Source organism: Amblyraja radiata, chromosome 14, assembly GCF_010909765.2.
Source record: "Amblyraja radiata isolate CabotCenter1 chromosome 14, sAmbRad1.1.pri, whole genome shotgun sequence".
NCBI lineage: Eukaryota > Metazoa > Chordata > Chondrichthyes > Rajiformes > Rajidae > Amblyraja > Amblyraja radiata.
Genome location: NC_045969.1, coordinates 33,362,554 through 33,375,480, shown reverse-complemented (window position 1 = coordinate 33,375,480; position 12,927 = coordinate 33,362,554). Strand labels below are relative to the sequence as shown.

General features: G+C 43.2%; 1 protein-coding gene across 9 annotated transcripts in view; it reads right to left on the bottom strand.

The window, feature by feature from the left end:
• The window catches only part of cask (calcium/calmodulin dependent serine protein kinase), a 249,197-nt gene that overhangs the window by 128,323 nt on the left and 107,947 nt on the right, over positions 1 to 12,927 (bottom strand). The gene's annotated exons all lie outside the window — the stretch shown is intronic.

The following is a 12,927-nucleotide window of genomic DNA, read 5'->3' as shown; positions in this document are numbered from 1 at the left end:
AAAATTGAAACTGCTAACAAGTTAATCTGTTTCAGCTTTGTTATCATGAACAATATATTGCATTTGCAACTAATTTTGTTCAAACTTCATTATTAGCTCAGCCAAATTTAAAAAAAAGTGCACCCTCTACTTTACCTGTGAATGTGATCAGCGAAGGAATATGGTCAATCAACTTGGTGATACTAATTGTTCAACCTGTTTCTGTGCATATTTTGTATATGAATTGTGAACTAATCTGTCCAGAAGCAAATTTTTTGTCAAACTTTGTGACATTCATTGCTTACATGGTTCCAAGGTGACAAACTAAATGGAATTTTCACACGTGTATAATATATCAATATGAGATGTGAACTCCAACCTTAGGACTATAGAGCCCCACTTTACCATCACAATGCCGCCCATACCATTGCCCTATACCCAATAAGAGCTTATACACAGACCGATTCCCAAATCTCATTGGTCATCTCCAAGTTAGACATAAAAAATCCGAATAGTAAACTGCTAGTCAAACCAACAACATAGCCTCACTTACTGGAGCTACTCTAATGTGCGTGGCAGAATATGCTGTTTCAAAAATAAATGTGGAAAATTATTTCAAAAATTACACAATGGTATTAATTTTATATACCAAAGCTAGAACCCACCTGCAGGGTTGCATAATGCATCATCACTGATATAAAAAAGTTTAAATTGGAACCAAATTAATACAATAAAATAAATTACCTTGGCCACTATGCATGAGGAGTGTCGTCTCAGTAAGGCCACAAAGTAGGCAAATTTGGTCGGGACCTCAACCCTCCGCAGCTGCTGCTGCTGCGGGCGTCCAGATGTGTAGACAAGGTAAAGTCCAGATAATTCCTGAATCGGTGCCTCCCCACCGGAGACCGCGGGGTTGGTGTAGGCCGCAGGCCGGCGGTCGAAGATCTAAAGTGGATCCTTCACACGGGTGAACTCTCGGAAAGCCTGATGGTGCACCTGGCCATGTTCTTAAATTTTGCCCCGATCAACTGGTCGCAGTTTTTGCCTTTCTTTAACCTCTCATTAATCCTGTCAAAGCTCCCCACCTACATATAAAAAGACAACCATAATACCAGTGCCCAAGAAGGTGACATGCCTCAATGACTACCAACCAATGGCACTCATTCCTGTTTCGATGAACTGTTCCGAGAGGTTGTTATGATGCACATCAACTTCTGCTTTAGTAAGGACCTGGACCCACTACAATTCGCCTATCGCTCAACAGATCAACAGGGGATGCAATCTCACTGGTTCTTAACTCTGCACTATGCCACTTGGGACAATAAGAGCATGTGCATCAGGTTGTTGTTCATGACTACAGCTCAGCATTTAACACCATCATCACTCCTAAATATCAAAGTTATGGAACTGGGTCTCTGCTTATTCCTACCAACTGGATCCTCAACTTCCTCATCAGCAGATCACATTCAATACATTTTCTCCTTGATGACCATCAACACAGGAACATCTCAAGACTGTATGCTCAGTACTCTGCTCCCTATATACCCAATATTGTGTAGCCAGATACAGCTCCATCACCATCTCTAAATTCACCGTTGATACAAGCGTTGTTAGGTGAACAGCAGGTAATGATAAAGCAGAATGCAGGTGGAAGATTGATAATCGGTTTGAACAGTACCAGAACAATCCCCTCTCAACATCAGTAAGAACAAGAGCTGCTGTTGACTTGAGGAAGGGAAAGCAAAGGATCCAGCACACTGATCTATAGGAAGCGTTGCCTCAAAAAGGCAGTAAATATCAAAGACTCAAATCACGTAGGCCACACTTTCATTTCCCCGCTACTATCGGGAAGAGGGTACAAGAGCCTGAGAATGGTTACTGAGCCACCAGCATAATCAAGGACCAGTCTCACCCTGGTCACTTCCACTTCTCCCCTCTCCCATCAGGCAAAGCGTATTTAAGTTTGAAAACGCATACCTTCAGATTCAGGGACAGTTTCTTCCCAGCTGTTATCAGGCAACTGAATCATCCTCTCGGGCGCCGCGGAGGCGCAGCGGTAGAGTTGCTGCCTCACAGCGCTTGCAGCACCAGAGACCCAGCTTCGATCCCGACTACAGGTGCTGTCTGTACAGAGTTTGTACATTCTTCCCGTGACCGAGTGGCTTTTCTCAGAGATCTTCGGTTTCCTCCCACACTCCAAAGACGTACAGGAGGTGTGTAGGTTAATTGACTTGGTATAAATTTAATTTGTCCCTAGTGTGTGTAGGATAGTGTTAATGTGCGGGGCCGCTGGTCACCACGAAAGGGACTGTTTCCGCGCTGTGTCTCTAAACTGAACTAAATTAAACTAAACTCTCACCGGCTAGAGAGCAGTGCTAACCCATATACCTCGAGTAACTCAGCGGGACAGGCAGCATCTCTGGAGAGAAGGAGTGGGTGATGTTTCGGGTCGAGTCCCTTCTTCAGACCCGAAACGTCACCTATTCCTTCTCTCCAGAGATGCTGCCTGTCCCACTGAGTTACTCCAACATTTTGTGTCTATCTTCAGTTTAAACCAGCATTTGCAGTTCCTTCAAACACACCTCCCATCTATCTCATTGGAGACCTTTAATCGGATTTTATCTTGCACTAAACATTATACCCATTACCCTGTATCTGTACACTGTCGACGGCTTGATTGTATTCATGTATAGTCTTTTCGCAGTCTGGATAGCACACAATAAAAAGCTTTTCACTGAACCTTGACAATGACAATAATAAATTAAACTAAGATTCAAGAACAACTTCTTCCCAGTAACCATCTGGCTCTTGAGCCACACTGCATACCCTTAACCACAACCTACCTCAGCAACAATTTACTATGGACTTTATTCAGCTTTACTTTACTTTGGTTTGCATTATTATGATAATTTATTGATTATTGTGTAATTTGCGGTGTTTTCATGTTAATGTGCCTGTAAAGCTGCTTTATGCAAGAATTTCTTGTTTCATTTTGATGCTTATGACAATTCAACATTCTTGACAAATGTTTACCCGTTTTTTTTCTGACCACGAGTTAAAAATATCCACTTGCCTTTCCTGTGATCTTCACAAAATATAAACCAATTTAATATGCAAACATTCACTATTCTTGACCAAAAATCAATTTAACTAACAGTTAAAAAAATTATATTGAACTTTCACATTTAAAATGTTCCTAAAATCTTTCTAGTTATCTCCACAGCCTTCTTGTATCGAAATGAATGTACATTAAATCATTTGTAAAGCAATGAAACATGATGCAACAGATAGAAATGAGTAAAACAGAATCAGACCACTCAATAGTCATAGAGTACGTGCCTTTTGAATCAAGCTCAAAGTCACAGCCCGTTGCACAAAAGAAAGCTTTTGAGGTCTGCTATCTGGAACAGAGAGCCAAGGAACTAAAAATTTAGGTAAAAATTTAATTAGAAGGCCAACAATTGCTGTGTCACCTGCTGGACAGCTATATTCAGTAACGACTACTTCAGCACAAGTTTATGTTTCTAAGTTTAAATAGCATCTTATTTGTTTGTAAGTGATCTATTACAAAGTCTGGAGTGAACCATTAGTCTTCTATTAAGATCATAAAGAGAGAACGTTACACACAGCTGTGCTCATCACATCAGCTTACGTACTAACTGCAGTAGCATAACGACAGACAGGCTGTCAAAAGTACAGTATTCATGATGCCCAAAACCCGGACTGGATTATATGGTGGAATGTGTGACATGCATAATATGTGTAGTGGAGATTATATAGGCATGGATAAATATGGTTAATCTTCCTCTTAAAGAAGCAATGCATAATTAAAAAAACACTTGGTGGAATATATTGTAAAACACCAATATAGGGTGAGTGCACTTTACTTATACATCGTGCTAGCACGTAAAATAAAGCAAGTCGTACACAGTTCAAACATAGCCGGTGAATTTTCCAATTGTTAGTTTCGGCCTGCACACGTACCCTAGTACCCGTCTTCTTCCTTCACTGGAGATTGAACAGGAGAAGGTACCGGTGTTGTCATTGTTGCGGGCGAAAGCGGGGACTGTAGTGGCAGTGGCCGGAGCGGTGAGGCAGCCGGCGAGGCAATCGGACTCGGGCCAGCTGGCGGCCTTGGAACCATGGGAGCAGTCCCGTTGGACCGTGAAGGAGTCACGGCCGGTTGGTCAGGGTATTGACGTGGAGGCACTGACTCGTTAACCAGACGGAGGTGCTGGCGGGTGCGTTTGTAGATGCCGTTGTCAACACTGACCAGGTAGGAGCATGGCTCAACAGTGGACCCCAGAACGATCTCAAACCACCCCTGACACCATGTTTGTAAGTGATCCATTACAAAGTCTGGAGTTAACCATTAGTCTTTTATTAAGATCATAAAGAGAGACTCCTTGATAGTGGCAATACTGCATGAACACAATTTAGTCAATAAACTAGGTATTTTACACAGATCAATCGCTTTGACATACAAATAGATTTCTGGAATTTTACAACCATCTTTGGTTAACTTAGTCAAAGAGTCGAACAGCACGTAAACAGGCCCAACTTGCCCACGCCAACCAACATGCTCCATTTACATTAGCCCCATCTGCCTGAGTTTGGCCCATATCCTCTTAAACCTATCCTATCCATGTATCTGTCCAAATATATTTTAAACGTTGTGATAATGCCTGCCTCAACTACCTCTTCTGGCACTCATTCCATATACTCGTCACCCTTTGTGTAAAAAAAAAGTTGCCCATCAGATTCTTATTAAATTTCCCCCCCCCCCACCCCTCGCTTAAACCTATGTCCTCTGGTTTTTGATTCCCCTACTCTGGGTAAAAGCTCTGTGCATTTACCCTACCTATTCCTCTCATGACCTTGTACACCTCAATTAGACCACCATTCATCCTCCTGCCCTCCAACGAATGTCCTGGCAACCCCCTCTTAAATTTTCTCTGCACCCTTAACATCTTACCAACAACAGGAAGACCAAACCTGAACACAATACTCAATACTTGTGGCCTCAATGTCTTGCACGACTGTAACATAACCTCCCAACGTCTATACTCAATACTCTGAATAATGAAAGACAATGGCCAATCTATCTGCTTGTGGTGCCACTTTCAAGGAACTATGTACCTGCACTCCCAGATCCCTTTGTTCTACAAAACTCCCTACAGCCCTGCCATTGACTGTGTGGGTCCTAGCCTGGCATGACTTCCCCAAAATGCAACACTGCACACATCTATATTAAACTCCATAAACGATTTCTCAGCCCACCTGCCCAACAGATCGAGATCATGGTGCAATTTTTGATAACCATTTTAGCTATCTACGATGTCATCCACTTTTGTATCATTGCACTTACTAATTATGCCCTGTACACTCTCATCCAAATCATTGATGTAAACCACAAACATCAAAGGGTCTAGCACTGATCCCTGAGGCACACCACTAGTCGCAGGTCTCCAGTCTGAAGAACAACCTTCCACCATCACCCTCTGCTTCCTTCCATAAAGCCAAATCCCTATCCAGTCAGCTAGCTCTCCCTGGATCCAAAGAATGTCTGTAAGATCTTTAATTGGCCCATAAGATGAGGAACCAAACTCTAGAATAGCTATCCAAACTTGCACGCTACAATGCCCTCCATAATGTTTTTAGATTATTTTACTTGGTCTAGTATCCCTTGATTTCTTTAAGCCAAAGAGCTAAATCTTAAGGCCCTGTCTGACTGCGGCGACCTAATTCGCGAGTTTAGAAGAGTTTGCCCTCGACTCATACTCGCAGCATGGCCGACACGAGGTCCTAGGTCTTTGTAAATCTCCTTCATGCTCGAGAGTAGTCCCTGCGGACTCAAGGCCTCAGCTAGGCCGAGGCGTTTTTTTCAACATGCTGAAAAATGCCCGTGAGTAAAAAAAGGTCGCCATGGAAAAAAATCAATATTTTTTTACTCGTAGGTTTAGTCGAGGTAGGTTGTAGTAGATCGTAATGCCATCGTAGGTAATCGAAGGCAATTGAAGATAATCGAAGGTAGTTGAAGGTAAAGCTCGTTGAGAAAAAAAAAGGTCAGTAAACCGACCGGTAATGTTAAATGCCCGCTAAACTTTATTAAAAGTTGTCTGCCGTTTCATCGCTGCCGGTCCATCCAGCTCAAGGTTTTTCAGGCGAGTACCCTCGAGCTTGAAGGTCGAAGAGAGTCGCTGAAAAGTCGCGTTAGTGGGACAGACCCTTAACTCTCTCTCGAAAACATTCAGTGAATAGACCTCCACTGCCTTCTGTGGCAGATAATTCCATAGATTCACATCTCTCTGGGCAAATAAATTTTTCCTCATCTCAGTCCTAAATGGCATACCCATTATTCTTAAACTGTGACCCCTAGTTCTGGACTCCCCCAACATCTGGAACATTTTTCCTGCATCTAGCCTGTCCAATCCTTTAAGATTTTTATATGTTTCTATTATATAAGATATCCTCTCATCCTTCTAAATTCCAGTGAATACAAGCCCAGTCGACACATGTTTTCATCATATGTCAGTCCCGCCATCTCGGGACTTAACTTGGTGAAACTATGCTGCACTCCCTCAATAGCAATAATGTTCTTCCTCAAATTAGGAGACCAAAATTACACACAATACTCCAGGTGTAGTCTCCTTGCTCCTAAACTCAAATCCTCTCGCAATGAAGGCCAGCATGCCATTAGTTCTCTTCACTGCCTGCTGGACCTGCATGCTTACTTTCAGTGACTGATAGAAACATAGAAATTAGGTGCAGGAGTAGGCCATTCGGCCCTTCGAGCCTGCACCGCCATTCAATATGATCATGGCTGATCATCCAACTCAGTATCCTGTACCTGCCTTCTCTCCATACCCCCTGATCCCTTTAGCCACAAGGGCCACATCTAACTCCCTCTTAAATATAGCCAATGAACTGGCCTCAACTATCTTCTGTGGCAGAGAATTCCAGAGATTCACCACTCTCTGTGTGAAAAATGTTTTTCTCATCTCGGTCCTAAAAGATTTCCCCCTTATCCTTAAACTGATGTACAAGCACACCCAGGTCTCGTTGCACCTCCCCTTTTCCTAATCTGACACCATTCAGATAATAATCTGCCTTCCTGTTCTTACCACCAAAGTGGATAACCTCAAATGTATCCACATTATACTGCATCTGCCATACATCTGCCACTCACCCAACCTATCCAAGTCACCCTGCAGCATCCTCATCACAGCTCACACTGCCACCCAGATGACACTAATTCCCTTGTCATCTGCAAACTTGGAGATGTCACATTTAAGTCCCTTGTCTAAATAGTTTATATTGTAAATCACTGGGGTCCCAGCACAGAGCCTTGCGGCACCCCACTTGTCACTGCCTACCATTTTGAAAATGACCCATTAATTCCTACTTTTTGCTTCCTGTCTGCCAACCTGTTCTCTATCCATGTCAATACCTTACCCCCAATGCCATTTGCTCTAATTTTGCACACCAATCTCTTGTGTGGGACCTTGTCAAAGGCTTTTTGAAAGTCCAGAGACACCACATCCACTGGCTCTCCCTTATCCATTCTACTTGTTACATCCTCAAAAAATTCCAGCTGTTTAATCGAGCATGACTTCCCCTTTATAAATCCATGCTGATTTTGACCGATCCTATCACTGCTTTCCAAATGCACTGCTATAACATCTTTAACAATCGACCCAAGCATCTTCCCCACTACTGATGCAAGGCTAATTGGTCTATAATTCCCCATTTTCTCTCTCCCTCCTTTCTTAAAAAGTGCGGTTACATTGGCTACCCTTCAGTCCACAGGAACTGATCCAGAGTCGAGAGAACATTGGAAAATAATCACCATTGCATCCACGATTTCTCGGGCCACCTCCTTGAGTACTCTGGGATGCAGACCAACAGGCCCTGGGGATTTATCTGCCGTCAGTCCCAACAGTTTACCTAACACCTTTTCCTGACTCATGTGGATTCCCTTCAGTTCCTCCCTCCCACTAGATCCTCGGTCCCCTCATATTTCTGGGAGATTGTTTGTGTCTTCCTTAGTGAAGACAGAACCAAAGTACTCACTTAACTGTTCTGCCATTTCTTTGTTTCCCATTATAAATTCATCTGTCTCCGACTTTAAGTGACCTACATTCGTCTTCACTAATCTTTTCCTTTTTACATATCTAAAGAAGCTTTTAAAGTCAGTTTTTATATTCCCCGCAAGCTTTATTTCATGCCCCCCCCCTTAATTAACCCCTTTGTCCTCCTCTGTTGAGCTCTAAATTTTTCCCAGTCAGATTCAGATTCAAACTTTATTGTCATTGTGCAGTGTACAAGTACAGAGACAATGAAATACAGTTAGCATCTCACCCAGAGTGCGAACACAGAATAATGGAACAGTAAAATATATATATGTATATACAGTAGCAGTAGTGCAATTTTCGTGGGGGGGGGGGGAGATCAGTCACTGGGGGAAGGAGTGTCCGAGGGGGGGGGGGGTGACTGGCAATCACCAAGGAGCAGAGTTAAGTAGGGTAACAGCCGCAGGGAAGAAGTTGTTCCTGAACCTGCTGGTCCGACAACGGAGAGACTTGTAGCGCCTCCCAGAGGGTAAACAGTCTGTGGTTGGGGTGAGAGCAGTCCTTGACGATGCTGCGCGCCCTTCGCAGGCATCACTTGCTCTGGACAGCCTCAATGGAGGGGAGTGAGGAACCGGTGATGCGTTGGTCAGTTTTCACCACCCTCTGCAGTGCTTTCCGGTCGGAGACAGAGCAGTTGCCATACCATACTGTGATACAGTTGGTAAGGATGTCTCGATGGCGCGGCGGTAGAAGTTCACCAGAATCTGAGGAGACAGATGGACCTTCTTTAGTCTCCTCAGGAAGAAGAGACGCTGGTGAGCCTTCTTGATCAGTGTTGAGGTATTGTGGGTCCAAGAGAGGTCATCAGAGATGTTGACCCCCAGAAACCTGAAGCTGGAAACACGTTCCACCTCCGTCCCGTTAATGTGGATGGGGGTGTGCGTGCCACCCCTAGACCTTCTGTAGTCCACAATGAGCTCCTTCTTGGTGTTAAGGGCCAGGTTGTTGTGCCATGCTGCTAGGAGCTGGACCTCCTCCCTACAAGCCGACTCATCGTTGTTGCTGATGAGGCCAATCACCGTTGTATCATCTGGATACTTGATGATGGTGTTAGTACCATGTACAGTACCTGTCCTCTGGTTTGCTGCTTAATCTGGCCAATTTATGTGCCTTTTCCTTGGACTTATCCTTGATTTCCCTCGTTAGCCACGGTTGAACTGCCTTCCCCGTTTTATTTTTTCGCCAGACAGGGATGAACAGTTTTTGGAGTTCATCCATGCGGTCTTGAAATCTTTGCATTGTATCTCCACCGTCAACCCATTAAGTACAATTTGCCTGTCTATCCTCGCCAATTCCCGTCTCATACCTTCAGTTTCCTTTCTTTAAGTTCATGACCCTAGGGTCTGAATAACCGTGTCACTTTTCATCCTAATGCAGAATTGCACCATATTATGGTCAGTTGCCCAAGGAGCCTTGCACAACAAGATCCTTAAATAATCCTTCCTCATTACATAACACCCAGTCTAGCATGGCTTGTCCTCTAGTCGTTTCTTCTACATATTGGTTTAAAAAAGCATCCCGTATACATTCCAGGAAATCCTCATCAGCACGGCTACCAATTTGGTTGGCCCAATCTATATGTAGATTAAAGTCACCCATGATAACTGCTGTACCTTTGCTACACACATCCCTAATTTCCTGCTTGATGATATCCCCAACCTCCCTACTGTTGATTGGTGGTCTGTATACAATGTAAAGGAGACCGACTATAAGTGAAGTCAAACAAATCAATATGAAAACTCTGATGGCACGATTGAGGATCTTAGACGTTAGTTGTCTCATTCCCCGGGATGCATTCTAGCCCAAACCACCTATAGCTAATTTAACAAGGGTTTTCCCTCTAATAAGGGCAAATATGATTATGTTCACTGATGCTTGTCCAATGGTTAATTCCATTCATAGCTTCTTGGATAATGCAGCAGTCCATGACCGATTGCAGCCTGGCTGAGATAACATTCAGGCACTTGCAGGAATTTGCAGCACACAAGTAGCAAGTCATGACCACTACCAACTTGAACGTGCCTAAATACCTTTGTTGACATTCTATGGCATTACCAGCACCAGGTTTGTTTTGAATTGGGCCAAACAATCTGGCCGGGCACAAGCATTTAAACATTGGTTTTTATCAGGCAATAATACATGACAAAATGATCAGACATTTGAAGATACCAGCTGCAATGAGGCTTGAACCAGTGACCATTGTGGCATTACAGCCGAGTATAATACGATTTGACCATCTGGCCTGATCTAGTTAATTATGTATTTTCAGTGTCTGGATGCTAGCATTCTTCCTAATTGCCCTAAAGGAGGGAATGGGGAGGTAGTTCCTAGAACTATTACAGTAATTTGGATGAGGGCACTCCCAATACTGCTTCCCGTGGGAGCAGTTCGAGGATTTCAACCCAACAAAGAAATGGCAATGTATTCTAAGCCAGAATGATGCACAAAGGCACATGCAGATGATGCACCACCAATCTTTGTGGTAGTGGTTATAATTTTAGGATGTACTTTGGAAGCAGCCTATACGTGTTTTTGTTTTTTGTCGATGGTACACACTGCAGTCATTATGCACTGGGAGAGGGAATTATTGTTAGTATGGTGGATGGGTGCTTCGTCCCAGGCTGTGTTCTGCTTCTTGAGTATTGAGGTAGCTTCACTCATCTATGCTAACTGGAGTGCATTCCTTCACCCCCTCATATACATTTTTAATAGTGAATCACAGTTGAAGTCTGTTTCACCTGCAACATTCACTCTATTCAGAGTTTCTTTGATCACAGATCCCAACACGGCAACATCTATCACCACAAAATTCGTGAGGCTCAAGGGGATCGCAATCTGTGCAATCCCCTTCAATCACCATCTTAATTTGAAAATATATCACCATTCCATTGGAAGTATCTTTGTAAAGACGACTGCAGTGGCTCACTGCCAACTTAAAGTCAATTAGGAATAGACAACGAATGTTGGCTGACCCAAAAAACTGAAGATGGTCAATTCTTGAGCAAAATACAAAGTGCTGGAGGAAACCAGCAGGCCAAACAGCCCCGAAATCTGTGGGGGACCTGATAGAAGCATATAAAATTATAAGAGGTCTCGATAGCCAGTATTTTTCCCAGGATGGACATGTCAAATACCAGAGGGCATGGTCTTTAAGGTGAGAAGGGGAAAACTTAAAGGTTTACAAAGCAAGTTATTTGTAACAAAGTGGCTGGAACACACTGTGGGAAACTTTTATTTGATACTTTTAGCAGATATTTCAATAGACACATGAACAGGCAAAGAAGAGGGACATAAAGAACATATGCGGAACAGATGGGGTTAGTTTCATTTAATATCATAGTCAACACCAACATTGTGGGGCAAAGGGTCTGTTCCTATGCTGTGCTATTCTATGTTTTAATACCTGGGTTTAATTGGGACTTTAGATGCTGCAAGTAGGGAAAATTGTATGTTCTCTTTGAGACCACATGAATTTCCTCTGAGTGCTCTCGTTTCCTCCCACATGCCAAAGTTGGGCCGGTTGGTACATTAACTGGTTACTGTAAATTTCTCTAACCATGTGGGTAGCAAGAAAACCAGCAAGTAGTGGATGCTGGAGAGAAAAATTGAGTTAGGTGGATGGGTTCTTGATGGTAATTTAGACACAATAGGCCAATGTTCATAACGTATGATGCTATGACTAACAGGATATTTGTTTATTCTGCCAGAATATAGCCAATTCCCCTGACCTCAACTGGAACCAATTAGTGGGTTGGATATTTGAGAAGTTTTGAAGATGGAGACAGTGATAAAATCTGTCATGATGGAAAATATATATAATTGCATTTTTTTTAAACCAATGGAACAGTTTTGATGCTGTGGCAAAGGTGCAAACTGATTAACTTTGCAATAACTGTGGTGGCATACCATACCAGCTGCAAAAAAAATACTAGGTAAAATGTTAATTCTGGATTGATATTCAAAGATTATTCACAAAGATGCAGGGAGGGAACTCACAAATAAAACCCTTTTGAAGCAAAGCCTTGATACTGCTGAAGTTGTTTTATTTCTTGTATCGAAGGCTACCTCTTCAAACGCATCAGTGGCTCAATGGGTTGCACGTTTGCCTCAGGCAGATGTGTTCAAATCCCACCTTGGATTGCTTGTGCACTAAGGCTGACACTGACAGAGTACAAAGGCATGCTAACATTGCTGCCAAATTTTGATTAGGCTATGAACGTGGCATCATTTGCAGAGTTGCCAAGCTTTGTCAGAGCATTTCAGTATTCTAGTATCTGAAAATTAGTATTTTGCTGAGGAAATCAGTATTTTTACGCAGTGTAATTTTGCTGAAATTTTTTTTTTTTAATGTGCAGTCATGCCCATGTAAGAGTACAAGAATGCATAACTTTGCTACCAATTGACATGTCTTCTACACACCTTACTTGACAGTGCATTCATTGCCATCTCTTTGTATACTGCTGTTTGAACAGCTGCTTCCTGCGTTTAGCACCAGATGATGATGTAGAAGCCATTTTGGAAGCCCCTCTCTCCCTCCCTTGCTCCCTCTCTCTTTCCTCTCCCCCTCCCTCCATCCCTCGCTCTCTCCCTCCCCCTCCCCCTTCCTCCCACTCTCTTCCTCTCTCTCCTTTTTTTCCCTCCCTCTCTTATTCCCTTCCTCCCTCTCCCTCCTTCTCTCCCTCCCCTCCATCCTCTCCATCCCTCCCTCTCTCCCTCTTGAGCCCACCCACCGTTCTGTAAAATCAAGGCCAATCCCAATGTAACTGCAATCCCACAGGTAACCTTTCACTACTGGGCTTATCCAGAATTCTACCAA